The sequence below is a fragment of the Mobula hypostoma genome, chromosome 2 (assembly GCF_963921235.1).
Source record: "Mobula hypostoma chromosome 2, sMobHyp1.1, whole genome shotgun sequence".
Taxonomy (NCBI): domain Eukaryota; kingdom Metazoa; phylum Chordata; class Chondrichthyes; order Myliobatiformes; family Myliobatidae; genus Mobula; species Mobula hypostoma.
The window spans coordinates 26619910-26646273 of record NC_086098.1 but is presented as its reverse complement, the minus strand read 5'-3'; the positions used below and the strand labels follow the sequence as shown (position 1 = coordinate 26646273).

Here is a 26364-nt window from a genome sequence, read left to right as displayed (position 1 = left end):
AGTCAGGGAAAATATCACGACAGTGCTCAGTCAGGACAGACTGAAGAACTCGTCTGGTCAGGCTTTATATATGGAACTGAAAAATAAGAAAGGTATGGTCACGTTACTAGGTTTATATTACACACCACGTAACAGCCCGGGGGATTTAGTGTAACAAGTTTTAAGAGAGTTTGCAGACTGCTGCAAGATATATAAGGTAGTTAGAGTAGGTGAGTTTAACGTTCTACATACTGACTGGGACCAGATGAGATAGGGTTTGTCAAATGTGTTGAGGAAAGTGTTCTTAATCAGTACATGGAAGTCCCAATGACAGAGTGTATGATACTTGAACTGCATTTAGGGATTGAGACCGGACAGGTGACAGAAGTTTGTGTAGGGCAACATTTTGCAACTAGTTATCACAATGCCATTAGTTTCAAAATAAATATGCAAAAAGATAGGTCTAGTCTGCAGGCTGAAATTCTAAATTGGAGAAAGGCCAATTTTGATGTTATCAGAAATGATCTGGCAAGCGTGGATTGGGATAGGCTGTTTTCTGGCAAAGGTGTACTTGGTAAGTGGGAATCCTTCAAAAGTGAAATTGAGTACAAAGCTTGAATGTACCTTTCAGAATTAAAGATAAACATAACAAGTTCAATAGGTACATTTATGTCAGGGAAGTGTATACAATATACATCCTGAAATTCTTTTTCTTCACAAACATCCACGAAAACAGAGGAGTGCCCCAAAGAATGAATGACAGTTAAATGTTAGAACCCCAAAGCGCTCCCCTAGCGCCCCCTCCCATGCATAAGCAGCAGCAAAGCAATGAACCCCCCTCCCCCCACCAGTGAAAAAGCATCAGTTCCCCCCACCAAACACTCAGGCATGCAGCAAAGCATCAATAGAGACACAGACTTGCAGTACCCCAAAGACTACTCATTCACCCAGTAATCCAACATACCACAGGCTCTCTCTCTCCCGAATAAGGGAAAAAGAGATGTCCCCGTTTCACAGCGAGAGGTGAGACATAACAAACAACTCACAGATTTATGATGTTAAAAGTCTGTTGTGTCACTTTCTCCGAGCTCTGCTCCCAGAGAATTGGCCCCGGAAAGGCTCAGGTCTCTGAACACACAGCTCCCGATGTTCCATGTTCTCCCACGATGCCTCAGTCAGGGGCATCGGCCTTGAATCAGCCCGTCTACAAAGCTAAGAAAATCCGACACCCTGAAGGTGCTCATCTTCCAGGCCACGTCCTTGGCATATCAAAAAGCGGCTGGTCGTGAGGCCCTGAGAGCGGGACCCATTCCACAAAGAACTGAAGTCAGTGTAACTCCAGGGTAAGGGTCTTCAAAAGAACCTTGAAAAGGTAAAAAAGAGATAACAAAGATAGAAATAGAGCTGCTTACAAAGATGCAAGCAAAGGAGTTGCCGTTTAGCACCATCTTAATTTTGCTCTGCCCGCCAGTCCTCCAGTTCAAGGGAACCTTGATTTACAAGAGTTATTGAGCCCCTGTTTAAGAGAAGAATGTAGCTGCATAGCAACTATAGGCAGGTAGGAACAACTGAGGTGCTCAAGTGTAAGAAATGCAAGATGACACTTTAAACAGGAATCAGGAGGGTGAAAAGAAGGCTTGAGTTTGCACTAGCAGATAAGGTGAAGGAGAATCCTAAGGGAGTCAGATAGTGGAGAGCTCCCCTGTGGCCATCGCCCTCAAGAATAAGTACTTCATTTTGAGTACTGTTAGGGGTGACAACCTACCTGGGTGAAGCAACAGCGACTGTGCTTCTGGCACTGAGTCTGGCCCTGTGGCTCAGAAGCATACGGGAACAGAAGAGCATGACAGCAGTAATGGGGGACTCCATAGTCAGGAGGACAGACAGGCGATTCTGTGGATGTGAAAATGAAAAACAGATGATAGTTTGCCTCTCAAATGTCAGGGTTCGTGATGTTTCTGAATGTGTCTACAATATCCTGAAAAGAGAAGGAGAGCAGCCAGAAGTCGTGGTACGTATTGGTACCGACAACATAGGTAGAAAAAGGGAGGAGGTCCTGAAAAAAGAATGCAGGGAAGTAGAAAGGAAGCTGGGAAGCAGGATCTTAAAGGTAGTAATCTCAGGATTGCAGCCAGTGCCAAACTGCAGTGAGGATAGGAAAAGAATGAAGTGGCGGATAAATGTGTGGCTGAAGAGTTGGAGCAGGGAGCAGGGATTCAGATTTCTGGAAATTTGGGACCTCTTCAGGTGCAGGTGGGACCTGTACAAAATGGATGGGTTGCACTTGAATTGGAGGGGGACCAATATTCTTGCAGTCAGATTTACTAGAGCTGTTGGGAGTGGTTTAAACTAATACGGCAGAAGGATGGGAACCAGTATGATAGAGCTGAGGATGAGCCCACAGGTTTACATGTAGATGACGGCTATAACATGAATGTAAGGAACAACAAGCCAATGATTAGGTACAAATGCAGACAAAACAAAGAGTTTAAACTGTAACACTGTCAAAATTCAAAAAGGCGAAGATTGCAGGACTAAAGGTGCTGCATTTAAATGCAGGTAGGAATTGGAAAAAGGTGGACGATGAGACTTCCGGTAGCGCTCATGGAGTGAAGTCGCGTTCTTGACTCGCTCCATTACCTCTGAGTTTTTTTTTCTCTATGGTCAGCTATACTTTAATTAACCATTAAGGCATCAACTCTTACAATACTTTGAATTAAACTGAATTCTCCGACAACTGGATGATACTTAGATCTGCTATGTCTAAGAACGGGAAAAACGGCAAGGATGGTAAACCTCCGGTTAAACCGAAAGGTACGGATCTCCCCCCGACTGAATCACCGGTGACTTTGAAAGCTATATCGGAGTTAATTCAGAGGGAAATTTCAACCTCTGTTAGGGAGATGATTCGTACGGAAATTGCAGACTCTGTTAAAGACCTGATTCATACGGAAATCTCAACTAATCTCCAGAAAATTGCCGATTCAATTGATAAGATGCAAACATTTATTGCGGAACATCAGTCGGCTATATCTGATCTTCAAAAATTCGCGCAACAAAGTGAGCTTAAGATGGGGAAAATCGAAGAAACAATTAATGTAATGAAGAAGAAACTTGACTTTTTGACTTTTAAAAACTCTGACTTGGAATCTAGAATGCGACGGCAGAATTTACGAATGATTGGGGTGCGGGAAGCTGTGGAATCTAACAACCCCATGAAGTATTTTTCTCAACTTTTAAAAGATGCATTCCCTACTGTATTTCCTGACCAACCACCGCTACTGGATCGTGTTCACAGAATCCCATCATACTCGTCTAGGTCAGATAGACCAAGGCATGTTATCTTACGTTTTCATTACTTTCAAGACAAGGAGAGACTGTTTCGATTTGCTCGATCTAAAGGTTTCATCGATTTTTCGGATCTTAGGTTCCAATTCGTGGAAGATTTCAGTAAACCAATCTGGGACCAACGGGTTCGCTACAGATCGGAAAAAGGTGGACGAACTCATGGCACAATTACAGATTAGTCGGTATGATGTTGTGGGCATCACTGAGTTGTGGCTGAAAAGGCATAGTTGGGAGCTTAACATCAAAGAATATACTTTGTATTGAAAGGACAGGCAGGAAGGCATAGGCGGTGGTGTGGCTCTGTTGGTAAGAGATGGAATTACATCTTTAGAAAGAGGAGACATAGGGTCAGAAAATGTTGATTCTTTATGGGTGGAATTAAAGAACTGTAAAGGTAAAAAAAAACATTATGGGATTCATATATAGGCCTCCAAGTAGTAGCCAAAATGTTGGGCTGAGATTACAAAGGGAGCTGAAAGGCATGTAATAAGGGTAATGAAACAATTGTAATGGGGGAAATTCAATATGCAAGGGGATTGGGAAAATCGGGTTGGTGTTGGATCATAAGAGAGCAATTAGTTGAATGCATACAAAGTGGCTTTTTAGAGCAGCTTGTGCTTGAGCCTACATGGGGAAAGGCCATCTTAGATTGGGTGTTGTGTAATAACCCAGATCTTATTAAGGAGCTTAATGTAAAGGAATCCTTAGAAGGCAGAGATCATAATATGACTGAATTCTGCAATTTGAGAAGTAGCATAACTCACACGTACATTTCAGTATTACAGTGCATTTAAGGGAATTACAGAGGCATGAGAGAGGAACTTGCCCCGGTGAATTGGAGGAGGATACTGACAGGGATGTCGGCAGAGCAGAGATGGCTGACATTTCTGGGAATAGTTCACAAGGCGCAGGATAGATATGTCCCTCAGAAGAAGTTGTTCTCAAATGGCAAGGGTAGGCAACCGTGTCTGACAAAGGAAGTTAAGGACTGCTTAAAAGCCAAGGAAAGGGCATATAAGGTAGCAAAAGGGAGTGGGTAGTTAGATGATAGGGAAGCTTTTACAATCCAACAGAAGGCAACTAAAAAAGCTATAAGAAAGAAAAAGATGAAATATAATGGCGAGCTGGTGAATAATATAAAGCAGGATACTAAAAGATTTTTCAGTTACATAAAAAGTAAATGGGAATTGAGAGTTGATATTAGATCACTGGAAAATGATGCTGGTGATGTTGTAATGGGGGACAAAGAAATAGCAGATGAACTTAATGGGTACTTTGTATCAGTCTTCACTGTGGAAGACACTAGCAGTGTGTCAGAGGTCTGTGAGTGTCAGGGAGCAGGAGTGAAAGCCATTGCTATTACAAAGGAAAAAGTGCCAGGCAACCTCAAAGGTCATAAGGTGGACAAGTCACCTGGAGCAGATGTACGACATCCCAGAGTCCCAGAGAAGTTGCTGAAGAGATAACGGATGCATTGGCCATGCTCTTTCAAGAATCACTTGATTCTGGCATGGTCCTGGAGGACTGGAAGACTGCAAATGTCACTCCACTCTTTAAGAAGGGAGGAAGGCAAAAGAAAGGAAATTATAGGCCTGTTAGCCTAAACTCAGTGGTTGGGAAAATGTTGGGGTCTATTATTAAGGACGAGGAGTCAACATGGTTTCTGTCAAGGGAAATCTAGCCTGACAAACCTTTGAAGTTCTTCGAGGAAGTAACAAGCAGGCTGGACAAAGTAGAGACAGTGGATGTCAGAAGGCATTTGATAAGGTGCCACATATGAGGCTGATAAAATCCTATGGCATTACAGGAAAGATACTGGCAGGGAGAGAGGAATGGCTAATAGGCAGAAAGCAGCGAGTGGGAATAAAGGAGGCCTTTCCTGGTTGGCTGCCAGTGACTAGTGGTGTTCCTCAGGGGTCAGTATTGGGACTGCTACTTTTCACCTTGTTTGTCAATGTTTTAGATAATAGAGTTGATGGCTTTGTGGCAAAGCTTGCCAATGGTACGAAGATAGGTGGAGGGGTATGTAGTGCTGTGGAAGCAATGCGATTACAGCAGGACTTAGACAAATTGGAAGAATAAGCAAAAAAATGGCAGATGGAATACAGTGTTGGGCAATGTATGGTAATGCATTTTGATAAAAGGAACTATTGTACAGACTATTGTCTAAATGGGGAGAAGGTTCAAACATCAGAGGTGCAGAGGGACTTAGGAGTCCTCATGCAAGACTCTCAGAAGATTAATTTATGGGTTGAATCTGAGGAAAAGAAGGCAAATGCAATGCTGGCATTTATTTCAAGGGGAATAGAATATAAAAGCAAAGCAATAATGCTGAGCCTTTATTAGACGGTAGTCAGGTTGCACTTGGAGTATTGTCAAGAGTTTTGGACCCCATATCTCAGAAAGGATATGCTGTCATTGGAGAGAGTCCAGTGGAGGTTCACGAGGATGATTCTGGGAAGGAAGAGGTTAACATATGAGGAGCATTTGGTAGCTTTGGGCTCACTGGAATTTAAAAGAATGCAGAGGGATCTCATTTAAACCTACTGAATGTTGAAAGGACTAGATAGGGTGGAAGTGAAGAGGATGTTTCCTATGATGGGAGTAGTCAGAACTTGAGGGCATAGCCTCAAAATTGAGGGGTGACTTTTAAGAACAGGGATATGGAGAGTTTCTAGCCAGAGTGTACTGAATCTGTGGAATGCTCTGCCACAAACTGCAGTGTCCAAGCCCGTGGGTATATTTAAGGTGGAAATTGATAGTTTCCTGATTGGTCAGGGCATCAAAAGATATTGTGGGAAGACAGGTGCATGGGATTGAGTGGGTTCCAGGATCAGCCATGATGGAATGATGAATCAGATTTGATGGGCTGAAAGGCCTAATTCTGATGCTATTCTACAGATATGTTAAGAGCAAAAGGATTGCAGGGGACAGATTCTTTCCTCTGAAAGAATTGTGTCAAGCCAGTAGAGATGGACGAGATCGGAAATTTTTTTTGCGTCTGTATTTACACAGAATCTACAGAAGTGAGGCAAAAAGTGACATTATCTTTATAGATCCTGTACAGTTTACAGAGGAGGAAGTGTTTGCTGTCCTGAGGCAAATCTGGGTAAATAAATCCCCAGGGCCTGACAAGATGTTCCCTCAGAACCTACAGGAGGCAAGTGCAGAAATAGCCAGGGCCCGAGCAAAGATAGTTAAATCATCCTTGGTGACAGGAGAGGTACCAAAGAATTGGAGTATAGCAATGCAGCTCCACTATTTAAGAAAGGCACTAAAAATAAACCAGGAAATTACAGGCCCGTGAGTCTGACATCAGTAGTGGGAAAGTTATTGGAAGGTATTCTAAGGAACTGGATATGTAAGTATTTGGATAGACATGGACTAATTAAGAATAGTCAGCATGGCTTTGTGCATAGTAGGTCATGTCTAATCAATCTTATAGAGTTTTTCAAAGAAGTTACCAGGAAAGTGGATGAATATAAGGCATTGGATGTTGTCTACATGGATGTTAGCAAGGCTTTTGATAAGATCCCACATTGGAGATTGGTCAAGAAGCTTTAGTTGCTCGGCATTCAAGATGAGTTCATAAACTGGATTAGACATTGGCTCAGTGGGAGAAGCTAGTGAGTGGTGGTTGATAGTTGGCTGTCTGACAGGAGGCTTGTGACTAGTGGAGTGATGTAGCGACCTGCGCTGGGTCTGTTGTTGTTTGTCATCTGTATCAATGGTCTGGATGATAATATTGTTAACTGGATCAGCAAATTTATGAATGACACTGAGACTGGGGGGCATAGTGTACTGCAAGGAAGGCTATCATGGCTTGCAGCAGGATCTGGATCAGCTGGAAGTAATGGGTAGAAAAATGGCAGATGGAATTTAATGCAAACAAGTGCAAGCTGTTCTACTTTGGTAGGACCAGCCAGAGTAGTTCTTACACAGTGAATGGTAGGGCACCGAGCAGAGTAGAGCGAAGGGACTTCGGAATATAGTCCTATAATTCATTGAAAGTGGTGTCACAGGTAGGTAGGTTTGTAAAGAAAGCTTTTGGCACATTGGCCTTCATGAATACTGATTACAGGAGATGGGATGCTATATTGAAGTTTTATAAGACATCAGTGAGGCCTAATTTGGAGTATTGTGTGCAGTTTTGGTCACCTCGCTACAGAAAAGATGTAAATAAGTTTGAAAAAGTACAGAGAAAATTTACAAGGACATTGCTGGGTCTGGAAGACATGAGTCATAAGGAAAGATTGAATAGCTTTGGACTTTATTTCTTAGAAAGGAGAAGATTGAGAGGAGATTTGATAGAAGTATACAAAATTATGAGGGGTATCATCATCATCATCATCATCAGGTGCCGTGCCCAGTTTGAGCTTTGACTGCCATGGCCCACACACTCCTGTTTCAATTCAATGGATCAATTCATTGGTATTCATTTCCAGTTCTCTGGCTGCTGTCTCCATCATCATTTGTCTTTGTCTTCCTCTTGCTTTCTTCCCTTCAATCTTTCCCATAATTATCGTGCATTCTAACTCCTCTTTCCTAATCACACGTCCAATGAAGTTACGTTGCCTTTTCATGATCTCATAGATTATTTCTCTTTTTGTGTTTGCTCTGTTCATGACATCCTCGTTAGATATCCATTTCGTCCATGATATTCTGTGCATCCTCCTCAAAATCCACATCTCTGCTGCTTCAATTCATTTCCTCATGTTACTAGATATTGTCCAACATTCTGAGCCATAAAACATAACTGGATAAGTGTAACATTTCAGTACTCTGAGGCGGGTTGTCATGCCTAGTTTAGTATTGGTCAGCATACTCTTCATTCTCGTAAAGGTGTCTTTTGCCATCCCTATTCTTCTTTTGATGTCCATGTCGCACCTGCCATCTGATATCACCCAGCTTCCTAAGTAGCAAAAGTTCTGTACTTGTTTTATGTCTTCCCCATTTATTCTCAGCCTGCAGACAGGATTCTCCTTTTTGGATATCACCATAAATTCTGTCTTTTTGCAATTGATAGATAGACCCATTTTTGCACTTTCTTCAACAAATATATCAATTACATTTTGTACGTCTTCCTCCGTACTTGTAAGTAGCAGTGTCATCTGCATATCTGAAATTATTGATGTTTTCACCGCCAACTTTGAGTTCCAAGATGTCTCTTATTTTTTGTAATATTGTTTCACTGTACACATTAAATAAATCAGGGGAGAAAACACACCCTTGTCTAATGCCTGTCTTGATTTTCGTAAACTGACTCACTTCTCCATCTAACACACATCAAAGTTGCTGGTGAACGCAGCAGGCCAGGCAGCATCTGTAGGAAGAGGTGCAGTCGACGTTTCAGGCCGAGACCTTTCGTCAGGACTAACTGAAGGAAGAGTGAGTAAGGGATTTGAAAGTTGGAGGGGGAGGGGGAGATCCAAAATGATAGGAGAAGACAGGAGGGGGAGGGATAGAGCCCAGAGCTGGACAGGTGATAGGCAAAAGGGGATACGAGAGGATCATGGGACAGGAGGTCCAGGAAGAGAGACAAGGGGGGGGGGACCCAGAGGATGGGCAAGAGGTATATTCAGAGGGACAGAGGGAGAAAAAGGAGAGTGAGAGAAAGAATGTGTGCATAAAAATAAGTAACAGATGGGGTACGATGGGGAGGTGGGACCTAGCGGAAGTTAGAGAAGTCGATGTTCATGCCATCAGGTTGGAGGCTACCCAGACGGAATATAAGGTGTTGTTCCTCCAACCTGAGTGTGGCTTCATCTTTACAGTAGAGGAGGCCGTGGATAGACATGTCAGAATGGGAATGGGATGTGGAATTAAAATACGTGGCCACTGGGAGATCCTGCTTTCTCTGGCAGACAGAGCATAGATGTTCAGCAAAGCGGTCTCCCAGTCTGCGTCGGGTCTCGCCAATATATAAAAGGCCACATCGGGAGCACCGGACACAGTATATCACCCCAGTCGACTCACAGGTGAAGTGTTGCCTCACCTGGAAGGACTGTTTGGGGCCCTGAATGGTGGTAAGGGAGGAAGTGTAAGGGCATGTGTAGCACTTGTTCCGCTTACACGGATAAGTGCCAGGAGGGAGATCAGTGGGGAGGGATGGGGGGGACGAATGGACAAGGGAGTTGCGTAGGGAGCGATCCCTGCGGAATGCAGGGGGGGGGGGAAGGGAAAGATGTGCTTAGTGGTGGGATCCCGTTGGAGGTGGCGGAAATTACAGAGAATAATATGTTGGACCCGGAGGCTGGTGGGGTGGTAGGTGAGGACCAGGGGAACCCTATTCCTAGTGGGGTGGCGGGAGGATGGAGTGAGAGCAGACATACGTGAAATGGGGAGATGCGTTTAAGAGCAGAGTTGATAGTAGAGGAAGGGAAGGCCCTTTCTTTAAAAAAGGAAGACATCTCCCTCATCCGAGAATGAAAAGCCTCATCCTGAGAGCAGATGCGGCGGAGACGGAGGAATTGCGAGAAAGGGATGGCGTTTTTGCAAGAGACAGGGTGAGAAGAGGAATAGTCCAGATAGCTGTGAGAGTCAGTAGGCTTATAGTAGACATCAGTGGATAAGCTGTCTCCAGAGACAGAGACAGAAAGATCTGGAAAGGGGAGGGAGGTGTCGGAAATGGACCAGGTAAACTTGAGGGCAGGTTGAAAGTTGGAGGCAAAGTTAATAAAGTCAACGAGTTCTGCATGCGTGCAGGAAGCAGCGCCAATGCAGTCACCGATGTAGCGAAGGAAAAGTGGGGGACAGATACCAGAATAGGCACGGAACATAGACTGTTCCACAAACCCAACAAAAAGGCAGGCATAGCTGGGACCTATACGGGTGCCCATAGCTACACCTTTAGTTTGGAGGAAGTGGGAGGAGCCAAAGGAGAAATTATTAAGAGTAAGGACTAATTCCGCTAGACGGAGCAGAGTGGTGGTAGAGGGGAACTGATTAGGTCTGGAATCCAAAAAGAAGCGTAGAGCTTTGAGACCTTCCTGATGGGGGATGGAAGTATATAAGGACTGGACATCCATGGTGAAAATAAAGCGGTGGGGGCCAGGGAACTTAAAATCTTCGAAAAGTTTAAGAACGTGAGAAGTGTCATGAACATAGGTCGGAAGGGATTGAACAAGGGGTGATAAAACCTTGTCGAGGTATGCAGAAACGAGTTCGGTGGGGCAGGAGCAAGCTGAGACAATAGGTCGGCCAGGACAGGCAGGTTTGTGGATCTTGGGTAGGAGGTAGAAACGGGAAGTGCGGGGTGTGGGAACTATAAGGTTGGTAGCAGTGGATGGGAGATTCCCTGAGCGGATAAAGTCGGTGATGGTGTGGGAGACAATGGCCTGGTGCTCCTTAGTGGGGTCACGATCGAGGGGTAAATAAGAGGAGGTATCCGCGAGTTGTCGCTGTGCCTCGGCAAGGTAGAGGTCAGTACGCCAGACTACAACAGCACCCCACTTATCGGCGGGTTTAATAATAAGGTTAGGATTAGTGCGGAGGAAGTGGAGAGCAGAGCGTTCCGAAGGAGTGAGGTTGGTTTGTCGATGTAGCGAAGGAAAAGTGGGGGACAGATACCAGCCAGCTTCCTGCACGCATGCAGAACTCGTTGACTTTATTAACTTTGCCTCCAACTTTCACCCTGCCCTCAAGTTTACCTGGTCCATTTCTGACACCTCCCTCCCCTTTCTAGATCTTTCTCTCTGTCTCTGGAGACAGCTTATCCACTGATGTCTACTATAAGCCTACTGACTCTCACAGCTATCTGGACTATTCCTCTTCTCACCCTGTCTCTTGCAAAAACGCCATCCCCTTCTCGCAATTCCTCCATCTCCGCCGCATCTGCTCTCAGGATGAGGCTTTTCATTCTAGGATGAGGGAGATGTCTTCCTTTTTTAAAGAAAGGGCCTTCCCTTCCTCCACTATCAACTCTGCTCTTAAACACATCTCCCCCATTTCACGTACGTCTACTCTCCCTCTATCCTCCCGCCACCCCACTAGGAATAGGGTTCCCCTGGTCCTCACCTACCACCCCACCAGCCTCCGGGTCCAACATATTATTCTCCGTAACTTCCGCCACCTCCAACGGGATCCCACCATTAAGCACATCTTTCCCTCCCCCCGCCCCCCGCATTCTGCAGGGATCGCTCCCTACGCAACTCTCTTGTCCATTCGTCCCCCCCATCCCTCCCCACTGATCTCCCTCCTGGCACTTATCCGTGTAAGCGGAACAACTGCTACACATGCCCTTACACTTCCTCCCTCACCACCATTCAGGGCCCCAAACAGTCCTTCCAGGTGAGGCAACACTTCACCTGTGAGTCAACTGGGGTGATGTACTGTGTCCGGTGCTCCCGATGTGGCCTTTTATATATTGGCGAGACCCGACGCAGACTGGGAGACCGCTTTGCTGAACATCTATGCTCTGTCCACCAGAGAAAGCAGGATCTCCCAGTGGCCACACATTTTAATTCCACATCCCATTCCCATTCTGACATGTCTATCCACGGCCTCCTCTACTGTAAAGATGAAGCCACACTCAGGTTGGAGGAACAACACCTTATATTCCGTCTGGGTAGCCTCCAACCTGATGGCATGAACATCGACTTCTCTAACTTCCGCTAAGGCCCCACCTCCCCCTCGTACCCTATCTGTTACTTATTTTTATGCACACATTCTTTCTCTCACGCTCCTTTTTCTCCCTCTGTCCCTCTGAATATACCTCTTGCCCATCCTCTGGGTCCCTCCCCCTTGTCTTTCTTCCTGGACCTCCTGTCCCATGATCCTCTCGTATCCCCTTTTGCCTATCACCTGTCCAGCTCTGGGCTCTATCCCTCCCCCTCCTGTCTTCTCCTATCATTTTGGATCTCCCCCTCCCCCTCCAACTTTCAAACCTCTTACTCACTCTTCCTTCAGTTAGTCCTGACGAAGGGTCTCGGCCTGAAACGTCGACTGCACCTCTTCCTACAGATGCTGCCTGGCCTGCTGCGTTCACCAGCAACTTTGATGTGTGTCGGTTGAATTTCCAGCATCTGCAGAATTCCTGTTGTTCACTTCTCCATCTATTCTTACAGTAGCAGTTTGTTCCCAGTACAGATTTCTGATTAGGCGGAGGTCTTTCGAATCTAGATCTAGAGTTTCAAACAACTTATTGTGCTTCACTTTATCAAATGCTTTTGTGTAGTTGATAAAACAAACAATCTTTTTGCACTTGAATAGCTCGTTCTGATAGTATCCTTAACATCAATATTGCGTTTCTTGTACCTTTGTCTTTCACAAAACCACATTGTTCTTTACCTCTTTCAGCTTGTATCTTACTTTTAGCTCTTGTCATCAAAATTCTTAGAAGTATCTTGGTGATATGACTCATTAAACTTATGGTCCCATGTAATTCGCGTTCTATTGCTCCAGGTTTCTTAGGAAGAGTGATAAAAACTGATTTTTTTCATCTCTTCTGGTACTATTCCAATCTCATAACTGTCATTGATTAAATCAGTAAGTTTTTCAATTCCATAATCTTCAAGGGCGATAATTTGTTCTATTACTAATTCATCAGGACCTGCTGCCTTTCCTTCCCTTCATCTTATTTATTGAATTACGAACTTCAGATTTTAATCTACTTGGTCCTTCAATGTTTTTCTTAATTTCTGGTTTTTCACCTCAATCGTCTTCAAACAATTCCTGAATATACTCAGTCCATCTGTTCATAATGAGGGGTATAGAACGGGTAAATGCACGCAGGCTTTTCCCACTAGATCTCTGGGGACTACAACCAGAGATCATGTGTTAAGGGTGAAAGGTGAAAAGTTAGAGGAACATGTGGGGAAGCTACTTCACCCTGAGGGTCATGAGAGTGTGGAACTAGCTACCAGTATGTGGTGCAGCCGAGCTCAATTTCGAAGTTTTAATGATGTTTGGATTGGTACATGGATGGGAGGGATACTGAGGGCTATGTTCCCAGTCTAGGTCAATTTGAGGGGGCAGTTTAAACATTTTGGCATGGACTAGGTGGGCAAAAGGGTCAGTTTTTGTGCTGTACTTTTCTATGACTATGACTTCTCGCTCTAATTCCAAAGATAGAGTAAAGTGAACAAAAAAAGAATGGAAATATGAGAAAATCTGCAGATGCTGGAAATTCAAGCAACACACACAAGATGCTGGTGGAACGCTGCAGGCCAGGCAGCATCTATAGGAAGAGGTACAGTCGATGTTTCCGGCCGAGACCCTTCATCAGGGCTAACTGAAAGAAGAGATAGTAAGAGATTTGAGAGGGGGAGGGGGAGGGAAGAAGCTAAGAGCTGGAAAGTTGATTGGCAAAAGGGATACAGAGATGGAGAAGGGGGAAGGTCATGGGACAGGAGGACTGGGGAGAAAGAAAGGGGGAGGAGAGCCCAGAGGAAGATGGAGAGCAGGCAAGGAGTGATTGTGAGAGGGACAGAGAGAAGAAAAAAAGGGGGGGAAATAAAAATAAATAAGGGATGGGGTAAGAAGAGGTGGAGGGGCATTAACGTAAGTTAGAGAAATCAATGTACATGCCATCAGGTTAGAGGCTACCCAGTCAGAATATGAGGTGTTGCTCCTCCAACCTGAGTGTGGCTTCATCTTGACAGTAGAGGAGGCCATGGATTGACACATCAGAATGGGAATGGGACATGGAATTAAAATGGGTGGCCACTGGGAGATCCTGCTTTCTCTGGCGGACAGAAAAAAATAATGGATGTGGATTGGTGGAGAAACAGTGGGATATTCTCTACCCATGAGCATATGTGAATCATTGATTTGTACAAATATTTCCAAATTTACTGAGCACCTTCTTCAAACCAGTGACTTTTGGCCTTCAGTCGGAAGAGAATTGGCCCAAAATGTTGACTGCTCATTTCCTTCCGTAGATGCTGTCTGGCCTGTTGAGTTCCTCCAGCACTGTGTGTGTGTGTGTGTGTGTGTGTGTGTGTGTGTGTGTGTGTGTGTGTGTGTGTGTGTGTGTGTGTGTGTGTGGACAATCACAACAAAATATAAGCAGAGTATTTTGGGTGAGTGGACTTTGTTTTGTGGTTGTGTGAAAATAAATTCAAATATCATAGTTCATTTTGAAATGTTCTGTTGTCGACCTGTTCCCCTGGCCTGGTCAGATCTTACTATACCAGCTTCCACCAACTCTATGAAAGCAGCAGATCAAATAGCATCAATGAAAACAGAAACAAAGTTAGCATTTCATCAAAATTAGGACAAGTTAGAAATCAAACTTGTTCTAATCAACAGGGAAAAGGGGGGTTAGAGAGAATAAAGAGTCTGGGATAAGACGGAGACCAAGACAGACTCAACACAGAATTGGTGGTGCTGCTGGCTGATGTCGGCTGCTTATGTGTTGTTGATTACAACTGATGTATTGAAAGTGCAGAAATGCTCAAGGGGTCAGGCGGCATTTCTGGAGGAGCAAACTAGCATTCATGCTGCAGTTGATTAGAAAACTGAAAGATGGAGAATTCATGGTGGAGAGCTGATGGAGAATTTAGGGACCAGGCAGCGAGACTGAACAAAAACATTCATGAAAGCAGTATGCTCCATCAGCATTTGATCTGTCCTGTGTGGAGGAGACTACATTGTTGCACTGAGTGTAGTTAAATGGACTGAAGGAATTACAAGTGAATCACTGCTTCAAAGAGAATGGATTGTTTGGGTAACTGGTTGGTGGGAAGAAAAAATAGAAGGGCATCTCTTGCAATTGCATGGGAAGCTTGCAGAATGTGAATTTGTGGACATGGAAATTTGCATCACAGAACAAAAGAGGGAGTGGTCCATTTGCAATTCCACAAGGGCAAGTGGGAGGAGAAGATGTGCCTAGTGGTGGCAGGTGTTGAGTGTGATAGCTAGTGGAGTGGAAGGTGCTGCCAAGGAAACTCTCTTCCTTGGGAATGATAAAATGGACTGATAGCAAACAAGTGGGAAATGGATCAGGATCAGAAGCCTGTAAACTGTGATGCAGCATAGTAAAAGCATGATCATTGGGATCTCTTCTGGAGAAGGTATGACCTGTAGAAAAAGCATGGATTACACCCAAAGCCAAGGGTGACCAATATCTTTGTGGGCAGGTTTGCTAGAGCTGTTTTAACTAAATTGGCAAGGGGATGGGAATCAGAATAATTGGCTGAGGATGGGGCATTTGGTATTCAAGAGGATGCTGTGAGTAGTGAGCATCCTGTGAGGAAAGATAGGCAGAAGTAAGAAGGTAAGATAGTCAGTAATAGTAAAGAGGATACCAACAGTTATTTCAGATATATAAAGAGTAAAAGTGGATAAAAGAGGCAAGAGTGGATATCAGAGCACTAGAAAATGATGCAGGAGAAGAACTAATGGGAGACAAAGGAATGGTGGATGAACTTAGTAAGTATTTTGTGCCAGTCTTCACTGTGGAAGACACAAGCAGTTTGCTAGAAATTCAAGAGTGTCAGGGGGCAGAAGTGAGTGTAGTTGCTATTGCTGAGGAGAAAGTGCTTGGGAAGCTAAAAGGTCTGAAGGCAAATAGGTCACCTGGACCAGAAGGACTGCACCCAGAGTTCTGAAACAGATAGCTGAGGTCCTTTAACTTAGCACCTAACTCCCTAAACTCACTGTGCAGAACCTCGTCATTTGTCCTACCTATGTTATTGGTATCTACATGAACCACGACCTCTGGCTGTTCACCCTCCCACTTAAGGATGTTAAGGATGTGATCTGAGATATCCCAGATCCTGGCACCCAAGAGGCAACAGACCATCCAGGAATCTCGTTCTCACCCACAGAACCACCTGTCCATTCCCCTATCACCAAAGCATGCCTCTTCTAACTCCTTCCCTTCTGAGTCATAGAGGCAGATTCAGTGCCAGAGACTCAACCACTGTGACTTTCCTCTCTTAGGTCATCCCCATTGACAGTATCCAAAGTGATATACCTGTTTTTGAGGGGGATGGCTACACGGGTACTCCACACTGGCTCTTTAACCCCTTTCCCCTTTGTGACTGTAACCCAGTTTCCTGTGTCCTGCACCTTGGGTATAACTACCTCTCTGTATGTCCTATCTATCACTCCTTCAGCATCCTGAAAGATCCAGAGTTCATCCAGTTCCAGCTCTAACTCCTTAATGCAGCTTGTTAGAAGTTGCAGTTGGATGCACTTCTCGCCGTTCTGGTGGTCAGGGATACTGGAGGTCTCCCTGCCTCCCCACATCCTGCAAGAGGAACGTTGCACTATCTTGCCTGACATCTCTACCTAGCTGAGCATATGTAAAGAAAAGGGAAAAAATGAGCTTTTCTTTCCTTTGCTTTCTCTGATGGAAGCTTCTCTTCTTGAAGGCTTGAAGAGCTAAAGCCTTAAGATCATCACCCTGATTCTGTCCACTCAGATGACTGCTGCTGCATTTGCCCCTGCCTTCCTTTAATTATATCTTACTAATCAATCCCAAACGCTGATTGGCCACTGGTCAAAGCTCTATCATGCTGCGGCAGACTGCTGCTGCTTTTCATCCTTGGGCGGTGGACCTGATTGAAACTTCAAACCTCCAAACTTTGAATGTCCAGGTTGGCGGTTGGTCAAAGCTCTAGATTTATCCAGAGTGTAATGAATCTGTGGAATTCATTGACACATGCAGCGGGGAGGCCAGGCTATTGGGTATATTTAAAGCAGAGGTTGATAGGTTCTTGTTTAGTCAAGGTGTCAAAGGCTACCGGGAGAAGGCAGAAGAGGGAGAATAAATCAACCATGATGGAATGATGGAGCAGACTTGATGGCATAAAAGGCCTAATTCTGCTCCTTTGTCTTATGGTCTTAAATGAGAGAGGAAAGCATGTTGAAGCTTTGAAGTAGATATACAACCTAAAGTATATTTCTTCCATTTCCTGTTTACATTACACCCACTAGCTTTTGTTCTCATATGGTACTCATTTCTAACCCTCTGAGACAGGTCACATGATTTTTTTCTCCCTCAAGAGAATAATGCTTCTGCCTTGTGTGGGTAATTTGTCAGAACAGATGGCAATGATACAAGAAAATAGCTCACCTTTATGTTCTCAAAAGCAATTAGGTGCAAGGAATAAATGCTTGCTTTGCTAATGATGTCCAGATCCTGAAAAGTGAATTTTAAAAAGTATTTATAAAACAAAACATTTATTTACTGAGCCAGAGAAAGAGAAAACAAAATCCCCATGGTAAGTTGCTGATCTTGTCACTGGTACAGTACAATAGAACCCAGATAATCCAGCATGATCAAGACTTGAATAGGGGTGTGCTGGGAGATTTTCCAGACATCGCCGCCCTCTGATGCCCCTCTTCCTCCCCTTTCTCCTATGGTCCACTTTCCTATCAGATTCCTCCTTCTTCAGTCCTTTACCTTTTCCACCTATCACCTTCCAGCTTCTTAGTTCATCCCCACTCACCTGGTCTCACCTATCACCTGTCAGCTACTTCTCCTCCCCATACCATCTCGTTCCGGCTTCTTCTCCCTTCCTTTCCAATCCTGGTGAAAGGTCACAGCCTGAAGTGTCGACCCTTTATTCCTTTCCTTTGATTCTGCCTGACCTGATGAGTTCCTCCACATTTTGTAAGTGTTGCTTTGGATTTCCAGCATCTGTAGAATCACGTATTTACTATTGGACGTTAGTGTTCCAATACTTTTTTTTATTTATTAAAAACAAATCACCTTACATGGTATCATAATATATTCCCAGTGCACCCAAGTTTAAAAGTTGCTGAAGAACTGGAAACCGTGTGAACAAGGGTTCAGGTAAGTTTCAGCACTCCGCAGGTACCACAGGGACCACAGGGAGCATCACCCGTGAGCCAGAAGCTAAACCATTATATATCCAGACAGTGCTTTATCAGAGTATTATCTAGAAAAGTCAAAAGAGAATTAGTGAACAAGTTTCTTTGCCTGAAGGAACTTCATTAATCACTCAAACCTAATGTTTAAATGGATGAAGTAAGCATGAAAAGAAGCTATAACTGCTGTTCACTTTGCGATGATGTTCAATTTATTTGGAATAAAGTCAGTCGATGAAAGGTCCACTTTATGGTCCACTTAGAAGGGTAGGATTGTTACTTTCCAAACGCTCTGGACGGTTTAAAATAGTAGTTGAAACTGCTGCTTCAGAAAAAAAAATTACTTTAGTCAAAAGAATTTTTTGAGGATGTAACTAGTAGAGTGGATAGGGGAGAACCAGTGGATGTGGTATATTTGGATTTTCAAAAGGCTTTTGACAAGGTCCCACATAGGAGATTAGTGTGCAAACTTAAAGCACACGGTATTGGGGGTAAGGTATTGGTGTGGGTGGAGAATTGGTTAGCAGACAGGAAGCAAAGAGTGGGAATAAACGGGACCTTTTCAGAATGGCAGGCGGTGACTAGTGGGGTACCGCAAGGCTCAGTGCTGGGACCCCAGTTGTTTACAATATATATTAATGACTTGGATGAGGGAATTAAATGCAGCATCTCCAAGTTTGCGGATGACACGAAGCTGGGTGGCAGTGTTAGCAGTGAGGAGGATGCTAAGAGGATGCAGGGTGACTTGGATAGGTTGGGTGAGGGGGCAAACTCATGGCAGATGCAATTTAATGTGGATAAATGTGAAGTTATCCACTTTGGTGGCAAAAATAGGAAAACAGATTATTATCTGAATGGTGGCCGATTAGGAAAAGGGGAGGTGCAACGAGACCTGGGTGTCATTATACACCAGTCATTGAAAGTGGGCATGCAGGTACAGCAGGCGGTGAAAAAGGCGAACGGTATGCTGGCATTTATAGCGAGAGGATTCGAGTACAGGAGCAGGGAGGTACTACTGCAGTTGTACAAGGCCTTGGTGAGACCACACCTGGAGTATTGTGTGCAGTTTTGGTCCCCTAATCTGAGGAAAGACATCTTTGCCATAGAGGGAGTACAAAGAAGGTTCACCAGATTGATTCCTGGGATGGCAGGTCTTTCATATGAAGAAAGACTGGATGAACTGGGCTTGTACTCGTTGGAATTTAGAAGATTGAGGGGGGATCTGATTGAAACGTATAAGATCCTAAAGGGATTGGACAGGCTAGATGCAGGAAGATTGTTCCCGATGTTGGGGAGGTCTAGAACGAGGGGTCACAGTTTGAGGATAGAGGGGAAGCCTTTTAGGACCGAGGTTAGGAAAAACTTCTTCACACAGAGAGTGGTGAATCTGTGGAATTCTCTGCCACAGCAAACTGTTGAGGCCAGTTCATTAGCTATGTTTAAAAGGAAGTTAGATATGGCCCTTGTGGCTACAGGGGTCAGGGGGTATGGAGGGAAGGCTGGGTTCTGAGTTGGATGATCAGCCATGATCATAATAAATGGCGGTGCAGGCTCGAAGGGCCGAATGGCCTACTCCTGCACCTATTTTCTATGTTTCTATGTTTCTAAAAGGGCGATTTTATTTATTCTCAAACGAGACAATCTACAGATACTGGAAATCAGTAAAAGTAAATCAAGACCCTGGCAAAGGGAAGATTTAAACCTCCTCAGGGTAGGCATCTCTGGAAGAGACTTTGCAGTCCAGCAGTCCAGTGACAAACATGAAGATCTGCAGATGCTGGAAATCCAAGCAACACACACAAAATGCAGGAGGACTTCCTGATGAAGGGTCTCAGCCCGAAATATCAACTGTACTCTTTTCCCATAGATGCTGCCTGGCCTGCTGAGTTCCTCCAGCATTTTGTGTGTGCTGCTTTTACTTATTCTGTCAATCATGAAGTCAATCCAGATTTTTAAAAAAAAATTACTTTAGTCAAAAGGGCGATTTTATTTATTCTCAAACGAGACAATCTACAGATACTGGAAATCAGTAAAAGTAAATCCGCATCTGAAATTATCATTTCATCATATTTATTCTTTGGCAAGCTGTAGTATTCTGTTTTCACAGTCGTAGCTTCATAGAAGTACTTTTTCTCATTTCCGGAAGCGATGGGGAGCACCTTTTATGTTGCCGAGCTCTGGCTAATGTGTGACCTGAATAAGTCATACAGACAATACAACATTTGTGAAGGAATTTCTTGTATTTTGATTCCTTGTATCCTTTTGTTCTTCGTGATTGTGTGTGTGTGTGGTGTGTGTGTGTGTGTGTGTGGAATACAAGGTTTAAGCCAGCTGTGACTCAATAAATATAAAGCAGGGGTCTCACTGATTGCACATTGATGAAGGATTTTTCTTTTAGTTCTGACATATCTCACATGGTTATTCACAATTAGTAACAGATAATATTAATAACTGACATGGGGGTGCAGAGGCAATGTGGTGTGGTAAAAATGTGCATAACTTCAGTGGGGGAAAAAATCTATCCACAGGCTATGAAATATCTTTTGATTTTGCATCATTTTCATTTTATCCTTTATATTTCCAATTGTAGATAGCTAGCACATCATTTTGATTCCCTGAATCCTCATGTCCTTAGTGATTTTAATTTCATTAAAATGTGCTGTAATACATTATTGTTATTGAGTTTCAGTACACACAAAACAAAATGTTCCTCTGAATGACCTCTTTATCTTTATCCTACCATCCAAAATAAATGTGGTACAGTGGATTCCAGTTATTTGTGGCAACTCTTAAAGAACAAAATCAAATTGAGAAGATGGCCAGGATTCCCTTTGTTTACTTGGGACACTGTGCTGCCTAATTGGGAAAAGAAACTGTTGCTAGTTTCTAAGTAGCGTTAGTCACATTCACTTGTGTGGTCGTTAGCCACTACACTGCGATTTACAGTGAACAGTTTTTAAATGGCATCACTCGTGTGTGCTTGTGTTCAAAAAGCAGTGATTTTTGTCACTGATAGTTGGTGAGAAAATAAGCAGTAAGGCAATTTGGAACTGTTTTGCTCATTATGGTTTCAAGCATTTAGGCTGGAGAAGCCAGAGACGGCTGGAGGAGAAAATGGCACGATTTCACTACTTCAGCAAGTTAGGAATTGTGAAGAATTTGAAGGTATAGACAATCATTTGGAATGTTACAATGAAAATGAAGGCTTGGAGGATGCAAGTGTCAAAAGCATTGTTTGAAGGTTGTCCATTTACTGTCCTAGGTGCCTGTGCTGATTTTATTAATTAACAGTCCATCAAAAGAACATGGCAGTATACACTGGATGAGTTCCCAACCAACTGGTGGGTGTGCTCAAAGATATTTTCAATCTCTCATTGCTACAGTTGGTAGTTCTCACCTACTTCAAAAGGGCAACAACAGTGCCAGTGCTCAAGAAGAGAGGCATGAGCTACTATAACGACTATCGTTGCAGCATTTACAGTGATAAAGTGCTTTGAGAGGATGGTCACAGTGGGATTCAACTCCTGCCACTGCGATTTGCCCTTCACCACTATAGGTCTACAGCAGATGCTATCTCATTGGCTCTTCACATGGTCTTGGCTCACCTGGTCAATACTATTACTTGCACCAAGCTGCAGTTTATTGACTACAGCTCAGCGTTTAACACAATTTCATACAGTTATGATCAAAAAGTTCCAAAACCTGGGTCTCTGTGCTTCCCTCTGCAACTCGATTCTTGACTTCCTCACCTGAAGATCACAGTCTGTGTGGATCACAAATAACACCTCCGGCTCACTGATGGTCAACACTGGTACATCTCAAGGATGTGTGCTTAGCCCACTGCTCTGCTCTCTCTACTCCCATGACCGTGTGGCAAGGTACAGCACAAATGCCATCTATAAATCTGATAATGGCTCAACTATTGTTGGCAGAATTTCATGACGACAAGAAGGCGTACTTCAGCAAGATGGATCAGCTGGTTGAGTGGTGTTGCGGCAACAACTTGACTGTGGACTTCAGTCAAGGGAATACACACCAGTCTTCATCGAAGGATCAGAAGTGAAAAGGGTGAGCAGTTTCAAGTTCCTGGGTGTCAACATCTCTTTGGACCCTATCCTGGGCCCAACGTAATGATGCAGTTGCAAAGAAGGCATGACTGCAGCTATATTTCATTAGGAGTTTGAGGAGATTTGGTATGTCAACAAAGACACCTGCAAATTTCTATAGATATACCATGGAGAGTATTGTAACTGACTGCATCACCATCTGGTACAGTGGGGGTGGGTGAAGGGATGATACAGGATCAAAATAAGCTGCAGAAAGTTTTAAACTCACTCAACTCCATCTTGGGTACCAGTCTCCCCAGCATCCAGGACATCTTCAATGAGCAGTGCCTCAAGAAGGTGGCATCCATCATCAAGGACCCCCTTCACCCAAGACATGCCCTCTTTTCATTACAACCATCAAGAGGGAGGTACAGGTACCCTCATCTGACAGTTTCTTCCCTTTGCCATCAGGTTTCTGAATGGATATTGAATCCATGAACTCTACTTCTCTACTTTTTTTGCTCTGCTTACTTGACTTAACTTTTTAATATATGTACTTCTAATATGTCTAACTGTAATTTAGCTTTTTCTTTCTATTGCTGCTGTAAAGACAACAAATTTCACGACATAGACCAGTGATATTAAACCTGATTCTGATTCCTCAGTTGATAACCATTTGGAACTAATACACAGTTTTATAGTTCTGTAGTAGTTTTGGTAGCATTCTAATTTGTTCCGTATTTCATTTACAGTAAATACATAATTTGTAACTCAGTTAAACTGTAGTTTATCATTTTTATACCTTTTTAGCTATTTCTGTGAAAATTCGGCTAATTGTGGCAGCTGCTTAATTGGGCCAAAATATATGGGTCCAATGTGTCCCAATTAACCGGAATGCAGCGTATTTAGACTCAAAAAATGATATTAGGTTCATTTATCAGTTCATTATATCAGTTCATCAGTTAAATAATTTGATACTACAAATTCAAAAAGGTATTTTAGCCTGAATTTCTATAGTCTGTAATAAAACACATTTAAATTATTTTAGTATTTAAAAGGAAGCACGTTCTTTGACTGGAGTAAAATAATGAGCACCTGTTTGTGTTTAAACAACAAAACATCTTAAAAATCATTGTACAGTTTATTTTGTATTAACCTGCAAACCTGGCATTAATCCTTCCACATCAAAGAATATCCTAAATTTGTCTTTCACCAACTTGAACATGCCACCTCATATTGAAGTTTTATTCCCCTAATTAAATTTGTGATGGATATTCATTTCCTAGGCCTCTTGCTCATGTTTGCCAAGCTCACTTTTTAAACACAGCAGCTACCAATTGGTCAAGATCAAGACAGTTATAAGTAATCTACCAACTATTTATTTGTGTAACTTCTGGTCATAAATGGGAGTCAGCCTTAAGTTCTTAAAGAAAAATGTAAATGGAGCGCAGTAATCAGCTTGAATCAGCTTTGTGTATAAGATAGTAAGAGGCATTGATCGTGTGGATAGTCAGAGGCTTTTTCCCAGAGCTGAAATGGCTAGCACGAGAGGGCACAACTTTAAGGTGCTTGGAAGTAGGTACAGGGGCGATGTCAGGGGTAAATTTTTTACGCAGAGTGGTGAGTGCGTGGAATGGGCTGCCGGCGACGATGGTGGAGGTGGATACGATAGGGTCTTTTAAGAGACTCCTAGACAGGTATATGGAGCTCAGAAAAATAGAGGGCTATGGGTAACCCTAGGTAATTTCTGGGGTAAGAACATGTTCCGCACAGCTTTGTGGGCCGAAGGGCCTGTATTGTGCTGTAGGATTTCTATGCTCTATGTTTCTATGTTTGAAGTTTCAGAACACAGCTTTGCAAACAAGCTCTTCACCTGGATTACTGCTGCTCAAGAGTGCAGCATAAAATAATGGGTTATTTAATTTGGCTTGTTTCAAAACAGACAAGATGACCAAGTTGATTAGTTCAAAGAAGCCTGCAGAGCAGATGGAAAATGTCATTTAGCATAAGCAAAGAACTAATCTATTAATGTTGGGAGTTTCATGTACTCAGAAGTCAGCCTTACAGCCTATTAGCTCAGAACTGTGTCTCCAAGATACTTTTAGACCTTTTGTGTAAAAAGGACATCTGATATCATATGTGTGTGAAGTCACCCAAATGGCAGAAAAAGGACATAAATGTGGAAAGCCATTCAGGCTTATTCGAAATGGGGTAAGAAACATCAAGAAGAATGAAAGAAGCACAGGATGAACTAGAATCCATTCTCCTGGCTTCAGTTTCTGTGTGGAACAATTCATTCGTCTGCATCATTGTGTGGTTTTTTAGTTCATAGGAAATGTACTTGCATTTTGGAATTGTACTTTTTTCCCTTTCAGGGTTCTTTTGAAGACCCTAGCCTGGAATTACACACTCACTTCAGTTCTTTGCGAAAATGGGACCCTGCTCTCAGGGCCTCATGACCGGCCGCTATTTGATATGCCAAGGATGCAGCCTGGAAGACCAAGACTCTGGAGACGGGCTGATCCAAGGCTGGGGCCGTTGACTGATGTGTGGTGGGAGTACACAGAAGATCAGAAGCAGCAAGCTGGCTGCTGGCTGTGTGCCCAGAGACCCGAGTTCTTTGGGCACAGAGCTCAGAAAAAGCGACGCAACAGACTTTTAACTCCATAAATCAGTGAGCTGTTTTGTTATGTCTCCCCTCTAGCTGTGAAATGGGGACGCCCCTTTTTCCCTTATTAGGGAGTGAGAGAGCCTGTGGTATGTCGAATTACCGGGTGAACGAGTAGTGTTTGTGGTACTGCAAGTCTGTGTCTTTATTGATGCATTGCTGCACGCTTGAGTGCTCGGGAGGCACCAATGCTTCTTTGGTGGGGGAGGGGCATCGTTGCTTTGCTGCTGCTTATGCATGGGGGGGGCAGTTGGGGGAGGGGCTTTGGGGTTCTAGCATTTAACTGTCATTCATTCTTTGGGGCACTCCTCTGTTTTAGTGAATATCTGTGAACAAAAAGAATTTCAGGATGTATATCGTATACTTTTCTCTGACATTAAATGTACCTATTGAAATCCTTTGTGTTAAAGGAATGTTTTCTGTTTTAAAAATGGTTTGTAATTTGGAAATGTTTAAGTTAGAAATCCTCTGTGAGCATTAAATGTGTTTGGATTGAAAATAAATGAACTGTATCTTTTAAACTATTTTGTTAGCTGGAAGTATCTTCTCCTTAGTAGGGAAAGGGGATCCACTGCTCGAATGGTCGAATGGTGGCTACTGGCAGCTAATCTTCAGGAAGGCAAGAGGTCCTGAACAAGCCCCACTAGTCACAAATGGTGAGGTAGTGGAAAGGATCTCCAGTTTCAAGTTTCTGGGGATGAACTTCACTGAGGAGCTCTCTTGGTCCTTCAATACAACTTCAATAGTAGGGAAAGCACAACAGCAACTATACTGCCTGAGGTGCTGAAGGAGAGCTAATCTGCCCCAAATGTTGCCGGCCAACTTTTATTGATATGCGATAGAGAGCATCCTGGCGTATGGAGTGACACTGTTGCACTCCAGATGCAGCGTGACAGATCACAAAGCACTCCAACAGATGATCAAGATGGCTGAGCACATCACTGGAACTCAACTACCAAACCTGGAGACAATCTACAACTCTCATTGCCTACGGCATGCTCATAATATCATTAAAGACCCATCTCATCCCAGACACAGTCTGTTCAATCTCCTGCAATGTGGCAGGAGATTCGGAAACATCTTAGCAAGACAATAAGACTGAAAAACAGCTTCTTCCCAAGGGCTACTGTGCAGCTGAGTAATGCTACACCCCAACTTGCCAAAGGCCTTTGAGTGCTATGGTCCACTGAAGTCATTTGTTGCATGTTAATATGGGATTTTTAAAAATTAAGCCATATCGCATGCATTGTAAATATCTGTTTTGCACAGACCAGAGTAATGCCACAATCTCGTCTTGAGCAATAACAATAAAGTTCTATTCTGTTCTGAACTCACCATGGACAATAAACAGGAAAGTGAACTAGTCCTTGAAGATAGGGTAATTGCAATATATCCTCCCTTCAGTGAGAGTACTCATGTTTATTTATATTGAATAAGGCTTGAGGTCTTCGTTTAGAACTTTGAGGTCAACAAACCCAATATCATCGCAAAGTCAACAGTAGTTTTGCAAATTATCTGCCCAATGGATGACTATGAAGGCTG

The 26364-nt window shown here is 43.5% G+C and overlaps 1 protein-coding gene across 1 annotated transcript in view; it reads left to right on the top strand.

Moving 5' to 3' along the window:
• Positions 1-26364, top strand: part of si:dkey-126h10.1 (vesicular inhibitory amino acid transporter) — a 45733-nt gene that overhangs the window by 17370 nt on the left and 1999 nt on the right. The window lies entirely within an intron of this gene.